Raw genomic sequence first — 17,219 nt, forward strand, 5'->3', positions numbered from 1 at the left:
AGTTTTGTTTCAATGAAGTGTGACTCAAGTAAAATGAAAGATTTTATTATGTGACTTGCAAACTGGCAGCTCCAAATTACTTCCAAAAACATTATCGGCAACAACAATAAATTAAGTAGATAATGCAAGAAGACAACGATGGAAAGGACAGCTTAAAATGGATACCTTCCGGTTCCCTTAAAAAGAAAAAAAATTGTTACTCCATATTCACATAGCCCTGGGTACTTTTGTATTCTTTTCCCACTTATGATCATCTTCCACAAATTGTTAAGCGTGCAAAACAAGGAGCCAGTAGATATTCACAAATTTCAGTATTCCGTAATACTTGATTAGAAGGAAGTTGACTAATAATCCAGGTACAATCACTTCCTTTATTTCTTGCACGTGATTATTTGTTATCTCATGCTTTGCTAAAGTAACAGATAAATTTAAGTCTTTTCTTTCCTCAGGACCCATCAGTGATTTATGATTGCCCTTGAAGCGTGAGCCAACACCATGACATTGACAAAACTATTTGCCATGCTAGGGTATTGATACATTTTGGAAGAAGGGGCCATCAGGGAATTTTTTAATTACCTAGACTTTTTAAAGGAACGGAATTTGCAATTTCTAGAAGATGGAACTAGAAGTACCAAAAGTGGGGCACCTGGGTGCCTCAGTTGGTTGAGCCTGGGACTTCTGATTTTAGCTCAGGTCACCATCTCAGCGTTGTGAGATGGAGCCCTGCCTAGGGCTCTGGGCTGGGTGGGTGTCCGCTTGGGATTCTCTCTCTCTCTCCCTCTGCCCTTTCCACTGCTCATGCTCAATCTCTCTCTCTCAAAATAAATAAAATCTTTAAAAAATAAAAGAAAGTGCCAAAAGAGTGAAGATAAGAGCAAAGGGGAAAAAGGTTTTGTTCCCCCATTTGAAAAATTTAACAGAATCATTTTATTTTTTTATTTTAATTTTTTAAAGTAAGCTCTCCAATCAACGTGGGGCTCAAACTCACAAACCCGCGATTAAGAGTCGCGGGGTCTTCCCACAGAGCCAGCCAGGCGCCCCCAGAATCTTCATCTTATACCGCAAGCGACCTAAACCTTAACCCCCTCGTTCTGTAAGTGGAGCTGACTTGCCTTCGAGGCTCAAGGCTGAGGGACGGCCGGCGGACAGCTGGAGGGCCCGCGCTGGGGGCCGGACGCAGCACTTCCAGCCCTTGCATCCCCGCGGCGCCCCGCCGGGACAGACGCCGGCCGGGACAGACGCCGCCGCGGCCCTGCGCACAGTCGCCTCCGCCCTCTCCCGGCGCCCGGCGCGGCTGGCGGGCCGAAGCGTCCCAGCCTACTTCAACACCTTTCCGCCTTCCCAGCCGGGGGGCCCTCCTTGGCCTCTGCCGTCAGCCTCTGGGTCTCTCCTCACTTTCCTCCCTCTTGCTGCGGGTCTCATCAACAGAGCTTTCTTAAATTTTGGACGTCTCCCTTTGCCTTCACATCTTTTCCCTCAGTCCCAGCCTTCAGTCTGACAGGTCTCCCCTCCGTCCTCTCCCTTGGTCCGCAGGGTCACGCCCCTCCGTCTGAGGGGGGTGCCCTCCCTGGGTCCGCCTGATCTCTGCACCCTCCCTCTGAGGGGTTCCCCTCAACCCCGCGCGCCCGCCTCCCCCACTCACCTCGCGCCCGCTAGCTCTGTAGAGCTCGCGGGCGCCGGGCGCGGTCGCGGGGCGCGCACGCCGGGCGGGCGGCGCGGGTCTGCGCGCGCAGCGTACGTGGTGACGTCAGTGCGCTGGCGGCGGCGGCGGCGGCGGCAGGGCTGTTTGTTCTGCTCTCCCGCAGCCGAGGAGCCGAAGCGGTGGCTGCGGCGGCGGCGGCTGCCGGCAGTGCCCGCAGGCGAGCGGGGCCTGTGAGCGCGGCGGAGCGGCGGGCGCGGCGGGCGGGCCCCGGCGCCGCGCAGGCAGCCCGAAGAGGAGGGGGCGGCGGCCGGCGGGGGCGGCGTGCGGCCTAGCGTCTCAGGTGAGGACCGGTGCCCTTCGGGGCGGCGGGCGGCGCGGGGCGGCCGGCGGGGACCCGCGGCGCGGCCCGCGTAACCTGCATTGCGTAATGGGGCCGGTGCGCCAGCACCTACGCCATCGGCGCGGCGCGGGGGCGGGGAGGCCGGGGCGACGCGGGCTCGGGCCTCCGGGCCCTCCCGCGTCCGCGCGCGGTGCCGCTTGCGCCGGGCCGGGACGGCCTGCGCCGTTGGTGTCGGAGTGGCCGGGCGGCTCGCGGCCCGCCGTTTGCCGCCGCCCCCGGTGCTGGGCCGGCCGGCGGGCGGGGGCGCGGGCGGGGGCGCGGGCGCCGCGGCGGGGCGGGTGGCCGGGGGCGGGCGGGGGGCGGGCCGAGGCGCCCGGCACTTCCTGCCGCCGCCATTTTGTCAAGTGAGGAGGAGGAGGAGGAGGAGGAAGCGGCCCCGCGGAACCCGCGGCGCGCCCGTCCCCGGTAAGTCCGGGCCCGGCGTGGTGGCCGCGGGCTCCGCTGTCCTCGACCGCGTTCTCCGGGGCGCCCTCGGCCCCGCCGCTCACGTGGGCCGGGCTCAGCGCGCTCTCCCTCGGCGCCTGGGTCCTCCTGCCCGGCCTGGGGCAGCGCGCCCCCGCCCCCATTTCCTCGCTTTCCCGGCCGTCCCCGGAGCTCTGCGGAGAATGGGGCTGGTCCCCAGGTGGAGGGAGGAGGCTGCCGCTGCACGCCTGCCCGGAGACATCCCCGTGGGTGGGAGCGGTGCTGTGTGGGGCGAACCTGACCCCCTTTACCCACCCACTCCCAGCCTGGCAACCCTGCGCTGGGCGCTTTGTTTTGCTGGGTCGGTGCTCGCTGTCGTCCTTGCCACGGCCTCGTCTGTTCGCAGTGTTGCGCGGGGTGGTGATTTGGGGTGGGGATGTGGGGGAGTTGTGATTCAGCGAAATAAAATGACACCCCCCGCCCCAACGGAAGCAGCATAACTTTACCCGACTGAGCTGCCCCCAAGGCCTGGCCTTGGATGAAAATGGGAAATCCCACTTTGGTGTAGTAGACAGTGTAAATACTTATATTCAGGCCCTTGGATGAGTCATGTGCTTTTGCTGAGTGGCTGACCTCCCATTTACTCAAGACCACGCATTGTTTTTTGAAATGTTATTTTTATTTGTTTACTCATTTAATGTTTTCTGCAACCTGGTGGGGTTTATCTTGGTCTTTGGGTTCATTTTTATGTGTATGTTGGATGCAAGAAGTGACCTCTTGGAGTCTGTTTCGTGAGAACTGAAGTGTCTTTGCTTCCCTTTGAGAGGGCTCTATCTGTCCGTGTTTACAGAAACCAAGTTTCAGTGTAGCTCTAAGCCAGTGGCTCTTTGGTGCTGTAATAATGGTTGGGAGATTTTTATGAATGGGGCTGTCAAGTTCCTTAAGTTGTTAGTCCTTAGAATTTGTAGTTTGGAAGTGGTAAAGAAAGCTATACTCAGCAGGATTTATGAATGTGTTTTCAATTCCAAGTAGGTTTTGGATGATAAAATTTGTTTTATGACCTTGCCAGTATTTTAATAAAACATTCCTTTTGGTTTAATTTGGATGGGGATTATCTTTTCTTCAAGGTGTTACATATAACCAAGCTCTTCTCTCCCTGAACTTCATCCTGGGGAAGATAAACCTCTCAGATGGTTTCCATTGACTAAATCTAGAAGGAAAAGCATTATTTGGGGGAAAAATGCATTGCTCCCCTGTTATCCGCCATACCCCTTTCATTAGTAGAAAGCATCGTATCTCAGGGCTTAGGCTGTGGAGTAAATTTCCTAGTAAGATCACTTTAGTTGGTCATAACTGGAAGGAGATGAGCCCACCTGTGTACATCTAGCTAGAATTCAGCCCCAGCCAATTTGCTGAACATAAGCTTTGCCTACAGATGAAAGTTGGAACTTGAAAGTGGCTGCATTTTGAGGATAGGTTGACGGGTCCAGGTTGCTCGTATGACTGGCTTTCCTAGCTTGGATGGTGATGAGGAAAAAAAAATTACCTAAGAATTGTAAGAGAATTACTGGCCACTTTGTAAAATTTTCACTAAATTATTGAATTGTTTAAAGGAATTTAGACTTTGTTTCTAAAAGTTACCCTTTTGAGCCAGTTGTTGTGATCTTTGTACTAAATTGCACTTTTGTTTTTGGAGGTTTGGAGGATGCGATATTTTTCTGTTACACAATTCAGGTTATTGAATGACTTGAGATTTACAGATCTAGAAGGAGATGGGAATCCTTGTTCTTAATTTTAAAGCAAAAAACTATTTGGTACTTCAATGATTTGAAGATTCTGGGCTGTTAAATCTTTTGACGACCCACTGTCATCTGTCACAATTGTAAAGTATTTCGATTTCTGATTTTGAATAAACTTGTAAAGTAGATTGTTTGTCTTTATGTTCCTGGCATATGCATAAAAAGGGAAGAAAAGCTTGTCATTGGAAACTGCTACTAATATTTCATAAATCTTTGTGACTTTTTATGTTTAGCAAGGGCTGCATGTTTGCAAGGTGAGAAATGTGGGGATTCTTTGCAAATGCTGACAGTTCATTTTTAATTCATAAGACATGAGTTTGTAAAAAATAAAATTTTACGGTTTTTTGTTTGTTTTGTTTTACTGGAATGTAAGTTCCATGTAGGCAGGGTTATGTTTGCTTGGTTTTGCCTATTTTAATTCTGTTATATCCACAGCACCTAGAAGAGCACCTTAAATATTCTTTGAGTGAACTAACTGGAGAGATAATTGAGCAAGAATTTGGCATACCAAGTGCAAATAATTCTTCTTAATGTTAGGAGGGGACATAATTGGTTAGTAGTGATTTACAAGCAATGTGACTTTTAACTAGGATTGTAAGGTCCAGGAATTGCAGTGAACTTATTTATAGTCCGGGCAGTGTGGCATGCAGTTGCTTCTGTGCACTGTCTACTGTACATTTCCCACTTAGTTTGAAATGTGGTGAGTGGGTTTGGGCTGTGGTTCAACACTGGCCTGGGAAAAGTATTTTAAGAGGGAGATGAAGTGGGTAATAAACATGTATGGGTAGCATTTCTTAATGTGAATCTCCTGTTGTCAATAAAAACTTGATCTTTTTTATTTTATTTTATTTTTTAACATTGAGCATTTTCTTTTAGTATTCGGGTTTCATGTGGATGTGATTGCCCAATTTCAGCGATTAATTCCTTGGTTCTTACTATGTGCAAAGGAAGACAGGATATTTGCATGAGAGTTTTCTTTGGTGGATTTGTTCTGTATTAATGTATTTATCTCTAAACATTTACTGAATTTAAATTCTGTATAACTTGAGCATTACAATGTTACTGTAATAAAATCCCACCACATATCCTTCTTTAAAGAAATAACAGCTTTCTCGAGATACAGTTCACACACCCAATACAGTTTTCCAGTTTAAAGCATACAATTCAGTAGTTTTTAGTATATTCAGAGTTGTGCAGCCATCAGCATAACGAATGTTAAGACATTTACATCCCTCCAAGAAGAAACCCCTGTACATTAGCAGTGGCTCTCTATCCCTGCCCCGCGCCCCCAATGCCTGGCAACCACTATTCTCTAACTCTATAGATTTGTCTCTTCTGGATATTTCAGGAATCATACAATATATAGCCATTCGTGTCTGATCTCTTTCAGTATAATGTTTTCAGGGTTTATACTATAGTATGAATCAGTACTTCATTCTTTTTATAACTGAATGATATTCTATTATGTGAACACATACCACATTTTATTTATCCGTTCTTTAGTTGGTGGACATTTGGGTTGTTTCCACTTTGGCCGCTGTGAACATTCATGTACAAATTTTTGTGCAGACATTTTCTAGTGGGTAGATGTTTAGGAGTGGAATTGCTGGGTCAGGGTAACTATGTGACCATGTGCAATGGCTTTAACTGCCTTGATTTTCTAGTGCTTTCACAAGGGGTTAAAGGAAAAGCTTGCTGAGCTGTGGGTGTACCCATTTAAAAAAATGAGGAAATGGAAGTGCAAGGATGTCAGCATGTTGCATGTAGTACAGTCTGCATGGTTTGATCCTAAGTTTTTAAAAATTGTACATTCCTAGAGAACAGTTTGAAATGCTGGTAAGACAGAAACCCATCTGGAAGATGCACTCCAAACTTCTACTGTTGTATAGGGTAATTGTTAAAACCCTTACTTTTCTTTTGCAGTCTAAACAGGCTACAGCTCATTAAACTGCATCCACACATCCCAGCTTAAATCATGGGATATATTCCACTCTAAAGAAATAGATGGAGTCCGGTGTCAAAGTTAGGGCAAACAGCTATCTGTCCCATTCTTGACTGAACCCTGAAGAGGAATAGCACCGATTGGTCCACCATCATTTGAAAATGATATTGTACGTTGTTTATTTTTTTTTTCCTTCCTTAAACAAAAGTAGTTTGTGGTCGTTTGAAATAATTTGAAAAGTAAAAATGTGAACATAATGTTAAGTGTCAAAAACTATCCTTTAACCTCATTTGTATTCTAATTTTTATTTGTGAGTAACAAAATTAGATTATACTCTTAAATTTTCAAAAAATATTACATTGTGAACACTTCCAAGATGCTCTATTTAAATAGTTGTCTAATATTCTACCATATGAATGTACTGTAATTTAATTCTGCTATTTTTGGACTTGATTTTCAAGTTTTCTTCTTTTTTCATGTCTAGGGAGGGAATCACTACATCAAAGGGTGTGCATTTTTTAAACCTTGATACAAATTAGTTTTCCAGAAAAGTTCCATGAATGTCCATCTCTCCACAATTACAGCTTGACAGTGTCTTGTTTATAAAGGTGAGGTTTTTAACATTTTTTCCCCATAAAAAGCAATTGGGGAAGAACAAAATGTCGTCTATGTGATCTGAAGGCTTCTGAGAAGCGCATGTGTCTCGACATCTTGCTCTTTGACCTTTCTACTCTCTCCTGCCAGAGTTGGACTTTGTTTCCTGAAATCAAGTCTCAGAATTCCTGATCCTGTGATAGGAACCCAGTGTTATCTGAGTGCTCTGGGGAAGGGTACTGGGGAGGGCTTGTGCAGCCTCTTGGCATCTGATCCTGTCTCATATTTGCTAGCCTGCTCCAAAGACTGATAACCATCAGTGTGACACAGACCTGAGTTTGAGTCCTGGCCCTGCTGCCACCTGTGTGGCTTTCAGCTTGTCTCTCAATCTCTTGCAAACTTCACTTTTTTTCATCTGAGGGTATAATGAGGTGGTGCCCTCTCAGGGTTAGCTACTTACTTGCTATCATTGCCCAGGATGAAATATAGAAGTGGGAAGAAGTAGCCAGGTATGAGAGTAGTGCCCCTGAAGGTTAGGAAGGTGCACCAGCGGGTACTCCTAGAAATCATGTCACCAGGTGACACCAAGGGCAGCCAGGTGCCTTCTGAGGATTCCTTCCCTCTCTGTTGTGTCGCGTTCCCAAGAAAACAGTGCATGGAGACCAGTGGAGGAGGTGATTTAAAGTGGAGATTAGATTTTTTTTAAGTGAGGATTTGTTTTTATCTGATATTGAGATTAAAAGAAATGCTAATGGGATTAGGGGAAATTCAGTGGTTTGGGGGCATCCACTCTGGGATGTTGACCTCAGAGTTTGGGGAAATGATCCAGCAGGGAAATATAGCCTGGTGTATTTTTGGGCCTAAAGTGTAACTTTCCTATTTATTAAAACTTGATTGTATGAATAAAGGCAATGGCCATGGTGCCAGAAGTCGCTGGTGGACTTAAGTTTTTCCAGAGCACAAGCGCAGCATCTTTCCCTACCTTCTTTGGCCCTGATTTGAATTGTGGTGACATCTGGGTGTGACAGAAGGACTCCGATCTCCTTTAAATCAGCTTCTCCCTGGAAAAGAGGCAGGCAGCTGGATGGGCCAGGAAAGTGAAGTTCCTGATGGGAGGCTGAGGTCCTACTAATGGATTTTGGGCCTTGTTGACCCAGTGGACCAGTTGATGTCAGTCATTACTAGGGACCATCCAGATCCAGTGCCTTATGGGGTGTTTTTTGTGTTCAGCCCAATTGGAGAATTACTTTCAGAGATCAACCAAATCTGAGCATTTAACTGCAAATTAAAAGTGCTTCATTGAATATGCCATTTCTTCTTTTTGATCTATGACATAACAAAGATTTTTTTTAGTTCATTGTAAGTATAGGCTATTCTGTGATCTTTTCCTTGACAAGTATTGGCCTGTTCTACCCAATGTAGGAAGTTTTAGGTCTTTGGCCTGTGGAGAGCAGGCTTGGTTGGAGCTGTGTCACTGGAGAGGAGAACTGTGGAGTCCACCGTCGAGGTTCAGTCCTAGCCCTGCCCCCTTCTGGTCTTGACCTCAGGTGATTTACATAATCTCCCTAGACCTCAGTTTCCTTATTTGTGAAGTGGAATCTGTATACCTGCGCTTTGGCAGGTGGCCAGAAGGTGCAGGGGCAGGAGGGCTCACGTTTGTATTGTATTCGGATTGAGTGGGGTCTGAAGGGAGTGCTTGCTTTGCTCTGCCTGAAGGGCTTTGAGAAAAGCTGTCCAGACTCTACTTGCATGTGGTCACCTTCCTTGTCTTGGTTCCATTTAAGGCTGAAAGTCCCCTTGTTGCTGTCAAGTCAAGAGGCACTGGCACACTGTGGAAGCGGTGCCAGGGGAGAGGTGTTGGGCTTGGTATTACCCAATTTTCAGAAACAGGAATTAGTAATTCCTGTGTCCTTGTAGGTGGCTAATGTCCCCACTTGTCCTACCCCAGGCAATAACACATACACATCTATGAGCAAATTAGCCTTTGAGATTGTTTTATTCCGTGTTTTAAGAATAAAGAAAAAGAAAGAGTGAGATCAGTTTGGGGATTTTACACTTGAAACATTTTCCATTGTTTTTGAGGAAACCTATATTTGGTGGGAGCAGATCGTTAATGTGAGGGTTGAAACAGGAGAACTGCGTGGGTGTGGAACCTGCCAGCACAGAGAGAGAGAGAGTGTGTGTGTGTGTGTGTGTGTGTGTTACATACGTATGTACGTACACACGGGTGTGCATGTGCATGCATGAGAACTGGCTACAGGGGCACACTTGCATTGGACCACATACCCTCTCAAGTCTCAGTTTCTCATGCAAAATGGGGTAGTAGGTTTGGGCTCCAGAAAACTTTGACCAGAATCTAGATTTTAAGAAAGTCATTCTTGTTTTACATGTTTGTTTGTTTTTCCCCAAACTGATGGTAATGATGTGAACCTTATGGTTGCAATCATTGTTTAAGGGGAAAAAGGAAATGTCAAAGAGTATCCCACATTGAAGAGTATTTCATAAAACCTTTACTTGGACTTTATGTATTGCTGTGTACATCATAAAACGTGTATCTTACCGTGGGTCCTGTCAAAACAGTGTGAAATAATATTGTTTTAGATACGACTCACTTTTTTTTTTTTTAAAGATTTTATTTATTTATTCGACAGAGATAGAGACAGCCAGCGAGAGAGGGAACACAAGCAGGGGGAGTGGGAGAGGAAGAAGCAGGCTCACAGTGAAGGAGCCTGATGTGGGGCTCGATCCCAGAACGCCGGGATCACGCCCTGAGCCAAAGGCAGACGCTTAACCGCTGTGCCACCCAGGCGCCCCGATACGACTCACTTTTAACTGTAGGTACCTTGATGGTAGTTTTTCCTCTTAACCTTATTGCAATCTATTTCTTCCCCACTTGTCCGAGGGTGACTTCTGCATATGCTTTCTAGTAGCAGGTGAATTGCATTGCTCTTCAGTTTTTCTTCCTTGTACCCACTGTTTGCTGAGTCCTCTCTGTAGGGGCTGGAGTGGGTGGGGGAGTCGAGAAAGCATGTTATTAGTGAAGGTTGTCAGTAGTTTGCAGCAGGCAAACAAGTATATAAAGAGTGGTGTGTGTGTGTGTGTGTGTGTTGTTAAAAAAATACAACCGAGTAAATTTTAAAAGATCTTAGTTGACTTTATTTGATGATTCATGAATCGGGCAACATCTCATCTAGTAAGTAGAAGGGAGCTCTAAAGAGCTGTATAAATAAAAGGTTTTTTACAGGCAGAAGGGGGCAGGATGAGGAAGTTACAAACAGTGAAAAGCAGATGGTTTTAGGCAAGGTCACCTTCCTTTTAGGGGCTGGGGTCTGTTGGGCAGATTACCTCACTAGTACTGACCAGGTAATTCCAGATTGACTGGTTTAAAATTCCACTCCTGGGAGAAGTTGAAACCATAATTATTAAGTCTCAGTTTGGTGACTGTGGGGCTAAGCACAAGTGATTCCATTTGGGGCCTTTTATCTCTTCAAGTGTGTGAGGCAAACTACCTGTCCTTTATTCTCAGAAACTGTCCTTCCAACTTTCTAATTAGGGTATCTCCCTCTCGCTCTCTTTTTGGAAATAGTTTTATTGGTTAGGTCTTTTTGGTATAAATAACTAATGTAAAACTGTAAAAGGGAAATCTGTTGGCTGATGTGACAAGAAATTGAGTGGGTCTCGAACAGGGACATCAGAGCTTGTTACCTATCACCAATACACTGATCTCAAGGTCAAGATTGAGTCCTTCCCTGGTAGTGCTGTTCGATGGCAGAAGACTCTGACTTGGATCATTGCCCATCACTGACCGTGTACAGAATGGGAATGTCAAACCACCTTGCCTCAAACATGGGACCTGTAGCCCATCTCTGCCCTCCACTTGCTTACCCCAAATAGTAGCTCCAGCAGCATCTTGTTCATCATTAGGAGGCATGCTAGGTGAAATACTTTGGCTGAGCAGTCTGTCTTTTCACTAGAAGTAGTGTGCCACTTAACTGGAAGCAAGAAATTTTGGATGGCTGAAAGGGAAGCCAGTTTCCCATACGAAGTCATAAACCAGAATTAAAATCAGCTTGAGTAACTCAAGAAAAGGGTATAGTGAGGATGGTTAAGAATTATGAATTCCAAGTCCTTTGGTAGAGGATTAAATCGTTTATTTTCCCAGGTGCTGGGTACAGAGGGAGCCACTGTGGGGAGCTGTGAGTGGGGTCAAGCCAAGTCTCAGTGTCTCTTTTGGGGAGTGAGAGGACTCAGGTCACCAGTGATGATAGCGTCCAGTTTGGCCAGAAAAATAGCCCTCAGGAAGCACAGGGGTGAGATGGGCTTATAACATCGAGGAAGCACAGGTTAAGACTTGGAAAGGAGACCGGGTAGGTAAATTTCAGTAAATGCTTGTATGAATGAAATTGTAATGGAGAACATTTCAGTGGACTGGGTTCATCTTTCGTCTATGCCTGTGAAAACTACAGTTGTAATTTTGCCATTTGCTAAGCTGTTTCTGTACTTAAGTTCTTGTAAAGTCTGCTGCTTGACATTCCTCTAGTATTACAGAAAGCCTACTCAGATTTCCATAATCAAAAACAAGTTTTAAGCACTGCTAGAGTAATCATTTTCCTACAGTTCTTGCTATTGAATTTATTCAGTCCTTTAAGGGGCTTGGAATAATTGAGGATCCAGTGGCCAAGGATGAGACCTGCCCTGCTTCTCTACTAGAGCTTCAGTTCTTAACTTGAGGGGAGGTCAGAGGTCATGTTGAGAATGTGATGAATGCTATGGGGTCCTTTCTCCAGAAAAAAAAATGCATATGCGTGAACATTGAACAGTTGCAGAGATGGTTCTCATAAACCAGAGCCCATCCAAGGAGCATGTACTAAAATGAATTTCCTAAATTTTACTTAGAGAATGTGTTTATTATTATGTTAATTAAAAGGCTCTTGGTGGTTTTGAAGAGTTTCCTTTTTGCACGTAGCCTGCTTTTGCAGACATTTACAAATTTATGATGTGGAAACAATGTGGAGTGCCCATTTTGGTTTGTCCTTGTAAAATCCTCCAGAGGGTGTTATAGAGCTGTTAGTGTGAGAGTCACCAGTGGTACAAACCTGCCCAAGACCCCTGTGCACCCCCCTCTTTTCCCGCTTGTTTTCTTTCCTGGGGATGAGGAATGTCAGAATGGGTCTCTCAGTGGCTGCAGAGGTTTTTGTTCACTGAAGTTGCCACTGTTCGTAAAATTGTCTCCAGGATTTGGTGTTGGCCTGGAGCTTTTGCTGCAGAAGGTAACCCAGTGGGCCATTAGCTAGCCTGTCATTTGGTGGTGTTGGATGTGGGTAGATTTAGAATTATGGCTGTGGGTCCTTATTGTGATTTAGTGTACTTCATGCATACACCATGCATACACTAGAACTACATGCTGAGGGAGATAGAACTTGTGGGATAGCAAAGTATCATTCTTCAGCATAATGTTTATGCCTAGGAATATGTGGAACGTGATCCACTCTGCTGTCTCTCCCCACATCCCTGTATCGTGGAAGGAATAGGAAACACGGTAGCATAAACTTGAATAATTCATACTTCTGTAATTGGGGCAGAGTTGTTGGAGGAGGGAAAACAACTCCTGTTACTTCTAAGAATAGTGCATATTAAAAACTCCCTTACTCCTCCTCAATCTCTAAAGTTCGAAGATTAAACTTGTTATATGTTGATGGATATTTCACCCTTTCATTTACTGTTGTTGTTGGCTTTAATTAATCCCATTGCTCTGCTCAGTTGAATTACAGTCTTATTGTACAGGCATGATTTTTGTTGCTTGAGCAGTTTCCCCTTTCTATTCTGTAATTAAGAGAAAAGATAGGATACATGGAAGAGTTTTGTAAAAGGTGGTGCCATCCATGTGTAGGTTGTTTTCATTTATAATCTTTGTTGAAAATTACTTGGTGCTCAAGAGCTTTCAGTTATAAAAAACTGCTAAGTAAGAGAGTCATGTGTATGTGTCTTCATTTGTTTTCCTTTTGACACTAGGAAACAATTGAGCTGACAGATGAGCTGTCTGGAAATAACACCACCCTTGTGTTCATCTATTTCAGAATCATAACACGCATCTTTGTAATCTCAGGAATGCAGTTTTGAGTTACCAGTGTTGGAGCCCTTTTGAGTTGCAGCACATGCAGCCTGTAATTTAGTTGACCTGTCCTCAGGGTCCTCTCTCAGGACATCTCTAGGCTTGTTTGCTTTGGGAACCCTGTGAGCATCCTTCCCTTGTACTTGTGAGGGCTGAATGCTCTCCCTGGCCTGTGGCTCTTTCTGCTTGCCTTCCAGACCCCCACATTCCCTTTGTTCACTTTGAGGCAGTGCTTATCTTTGATCCATGACTGTGAAAAGGTTTGTGAAAAGTGTAGAACTATCTTTTCTGAATGTACAGGTTTTTTTTTCTCTGTTACTGCTTGCCTTTTGTTTAATGGGGAAGTTGAACATGAGTCACTTGGCTGTCTGTCAGCCTTAATGTATGGAGCTGCAGTGTGGGTCTCTTCTTTCTCACTGTTTCCCCAGATGGGAAGCTCGAGCATATGTTTATGAGCACTCTGTTTTAGTGAGTATTTGAGTGGTTACTGTGGCCCAGGTGCTAGATTTCTAAGAAAAGCTCCTATGTTTTCCTTAAGTCTTAAGAAAACAACCTTACTAACTAGATACTAGTATCATCTCCATTTTGTAAAAGAAAGCTGATGCCCAGAGAGCTCAGTCACTTGAGCAGGGATGTAAGGGCATGGAGCTGGTAAGTGGCAGCGCCTGGCTCCAGAGCCCACGTGCGCTCTCTATTCTATTCTATTTATTTGAGAGCGAGAGACAGCACAAGTAGGGTGGGGGCAGAGGGAGAAGCAGAGTCCCTGTTGAGCAGGGAGCCCAATGTGGGGCTCGATCTTGGGACTCCAGGATTCTCCAGGATCATGACCTGAGCCAAAGGCAGACGCTTAACCGACTGAGCCACCCAGGCGCCCCCTTTTCCTTTTTTTTTTTTTTTTTCAAGATTTTATTTTTAAGTAATCTCTACACCCAGCGTAGGGCTTGAACTTACAACCTGGAGATCAGGAGTTGCATTTTCCACCGACTGAGCCAGCCAGGTACCTCCCACGTGCTCTTGAGTTCTGTTCTACAAGCTGTGGAAGGAGGAAATCTGCCCCATGTAGATGGTTGTGCACATAATGTGCACAAGGTAGATTGCAGGAGTGCTTTCTCAGAGGTATAGTTCAGCCACTCTCAAGGAAGAGAGACCTTCCAGCTGTGAGCATAGGAAAGGAGCTGACATTTCAGCTGGTCCATCTGAGGACAGCTCAGGCCTGCATGGGGATCTGGACTGTTCTGCAAGCAAGCACCTGTCCCTTGGAGGCACTCACCAGGGTGGGGAATGGTCAGAGGAGGGGCATTACTCTGGCTGTGCAGATCTCCTTTTTATCTGGGCATCTGGTCACTAAATGCAGTGGCACTCTCCTGAGGAGTCTCACGAAGAAATTCACATGAGTGCAATTAAACTTCACCTGTCTTGATTCGGTTTCACCTCCATTTTTTCCTTGTTAGTCCAGTGAAAGTCTAAATACAGGAGAGGGAGTTTGGGCAGTCAGTAAGCTGGCGTCAACTTCATCGTCTTTAGTCCATGTGCCCCAGGCTTGTTAAAGCAGGGGTGTGAACTGGATGATCTCTTAGGATTATGATGAGTCTGTCTGTCTCAAAGTGCTGCTTATTGTAGGATGCAATTGAGTTCCAGCTTATGGGTGCTTATTTCCCACTTAGGGACTCTTGTTTAAAGGGAATTTCCTGCCTGAAGCAAACAGGCCAAATTCTGCCAGGGTGTGTGTAGGACTTACTAGGTAATCAAGCACTGTGCTATATTCTGTGTGTGCAGTGAAGATTCAGTGGCGAATAAAGATATTTTCCATGTCTGTGCCATGTACAATTAAAGCATGACTGAGGGCATAGTGAGGCAAGTGTTTCAGGGGTCTTAATATGTCCAGTGGTGGGCAGTGGCTCAGTGCTAGAAAGGTGGCAATTTATTTAATGAGACTGCCCTGAAGAAACAGATCATTTTACTTTGAAAACCTTTCTTTGACCTTGTAAGATGACAAATGATTTCATTGAGTAAGAGTTTGGTTCTGAGTAGCTGTGAGAAAAATCCAGTCAAGAGAAGATGGTAGAAGTCGTTAAACAGGCTTCGTGCAAAACAAAAAATTAGACCAGTAAGCTAGTTGGAATATGATCAAAATGTAATAGATTTATTGCAGCAGAATTCTGTTGCTCTAAAACCTCACTGCATATGGGCTAAAACTCCCATCCTGTGGTACTCTGGGCCCTAGCTTCTATGACAGACTGCCGTCCCAGGTCTTTGATTCTTTGCTTTTTCTAGATGACCCCCCCCCCCCCAGCTTTCAGGGTCCAGTTTGGATCTTATTTTACAGTAACCTACCCAATTTTTTTAAGTAAGCTTCACACCCAATGTGGGTCTTGAACTCACAACCCTAAGATCAAAAGTCACAAGGTCTTCCGACCTACCCAGTTTTTAAAGCAGTGCTGTCCTGTGGAACTTCTTGCAGTAATGGAAAATCTTGAGTTTCGAGTTATCCATCCAGCACAGTAGCCACTACGACCATGTGGCAAGTGTGCCTGATTTGACAGGTTTTAGAGAAGATAGGCTTATTTTAGTCCCGTGGTGCTTGTGGTTGAAACTGTCTTGTAGGCAGGTGGATGTGCAGTTCTGGAATGCAGGGGCAGGCCTAGGCCAGAAGTGGGGACTTTGGGCATTGCTGGGAGGATGGGTGAGGTCTTCTGGGGCTGTGTGGAGAGAGAAGAGGAGGGGCCTGGGGCCACATTTAGAGTAAGAGGACAGTCAGGAACTGAATCCTGATTTGTGGAGAAGGGCAAGTACCTTGCTCCCATTTCCACAGGAGGTTGGAAATGCGGTCCCAGCAAGGTCCCAGGCTAGAAAAAGCCAAGCCTGCATAGCCTAAGAACTCAGGTGGAGAATTAACCTTCATCAGCTCAGAGAAAGGGTTTTCTTTTGAAAACTATCCATTGTGAAGTGAACTCCAGTTACCTAGGTAAGTATGGTATTCTCCAATCTCTTCCCTTCTGTTTTTATGGCCTAGAAAATTCCCTGCTCCTCCTTGGAATTTGCTTTATCTGACATCTTTCATTTCATTCATTCCATATATTTCCCTCCTCCCCCATTTTGTGAGCAGAGCTTTGGGGGAGGGCTGGTGCATTTGGCCCATTATCTTTGGGTGTGGAGAATGTGAACAAAGTCTGAAGCATGGTTATAGAAAATGCCGGTGGCGGGTCTGCCTGGATTGAGTCAACTGAACCAGGTGGATGAGGCCTGCCCACAGAGCTTGTGCTACTGGGCTGCAGACCAGACCTCAAGGCCCACTGTGATTGCATTATGAAATGTGCAAAGTTAATACCAAATCATAACATTCACTTTTATTAATAGGATTAATAGAGTTTATTGAACACTTACTTTCTGTTGCATCCCATTTGACACTTAACGCCAGCCTGTGAGGGACAGTCTTATCTCCATTTCTGAGTTGAGGAATCTGTGGTGAAACCATCTGCCTTTTCTTTCCCTTGGTCAAAAATATACAAAAGTTTATCATCTTAATGTTTTTAAGTATGTGCACGTTGTTGTGCAATAGATCTCTAAAACTTTTTCATCTTGCAGAACTGAAACTATATCCATTTAACAACTCTCTCTTTCCCCTTCCCTCCAGCCCCTTGGCAACCACATACTACTTTCTGTTTCTAAGAGTTTGACTATTTTAGATACCTCACATAAGTGGAATCATGCAGTATTTGTCTTTTTGTCACAAGCCTATTTCACTTAGCAAATGTCTTCCACATTGTCACATATGAGAGGATTTCCTTTTTTAAAGGCAGAAAATATCCTATTGTACATTTTTTTTTTTAAGATTTTATTTATTTGACAGAGAGAGAGACAGCCAGTGAGAGAGGGAACACAAGCAGGGGGAGTGGGAGAGGAAGAAGCAGGCTCCCAGCGGAGGAGCCCGATGCGGGGGCTGGATCCCAGATCCCAGAATGCCAGGATCACGCCCTGACTGAGCCACCCAGGCGCCCCTCTATTGTACGTTCTTACCACATTTTCTTAATCCAGTCATATGTTGATGGACATTGGGATTGCTTCCCCTTCTTGGCTGTTATGAATAGTGCTGCAATGAAATGAACCTGGGTTTGCAAATAGGCACTTGTCTACTTTTGAACAAAGGTTCCTTTCCTTCCCTTTCCCTTTCCCTCCCCCTCCCTCCCCCTCCCCCCATGCACAAGCAGGGGGAGCAGCAGGCAGAGGGAGAAGCAGGCTCCACACTGGGCAAGGAGCCCGACACAGGACTCAATCCCAGGACCGTGGGATCATGACCTCAGCCAAAGGCAGGCACTTAACCAGCTGAG

General features: G+C 45.6%; 1 protein-coding gene across 2 annotated transcripts in view; it reads left to right on the forward strand.

Annotated features, from left to right (window-relative positions):
- Positions 1–2,354: 2,354 nt before the first annotated feature.
- Positions 2,355–17,219, forward strand: part of BRD4 (bromodomain containing 4) — an 87,593-nt gene continuing 72,728 nt past the window's right edge. For both annotated transcript variants that reach the window (XM_040629146.1, XM_040629147.1), the window contains exon 1: positions 2,355–2,447. The gene's annotated coding sequence lies outside the window, so the exon portion shown is untranslated. The remainder of the gene's footprint in view (positions 2,448–17,219) is intronic.

Source organism: Ursus maritimus, unplaced genomic scaffold (genome assembly GCF_017311325.1).
Source record: "Ursus maritimus isolate PB19 unplaced genomic scaffold, ASM1731132v1 scaffold_14, whole genome shotgun sequence".
In the NCBI taxonomy this organism is placed as follows: domain Eukaryota; kingdom Metazoa; phylum Chordata; class Mammalia; order Carnivora; family Ursidae; genus Ursus; species Ursus maritimus.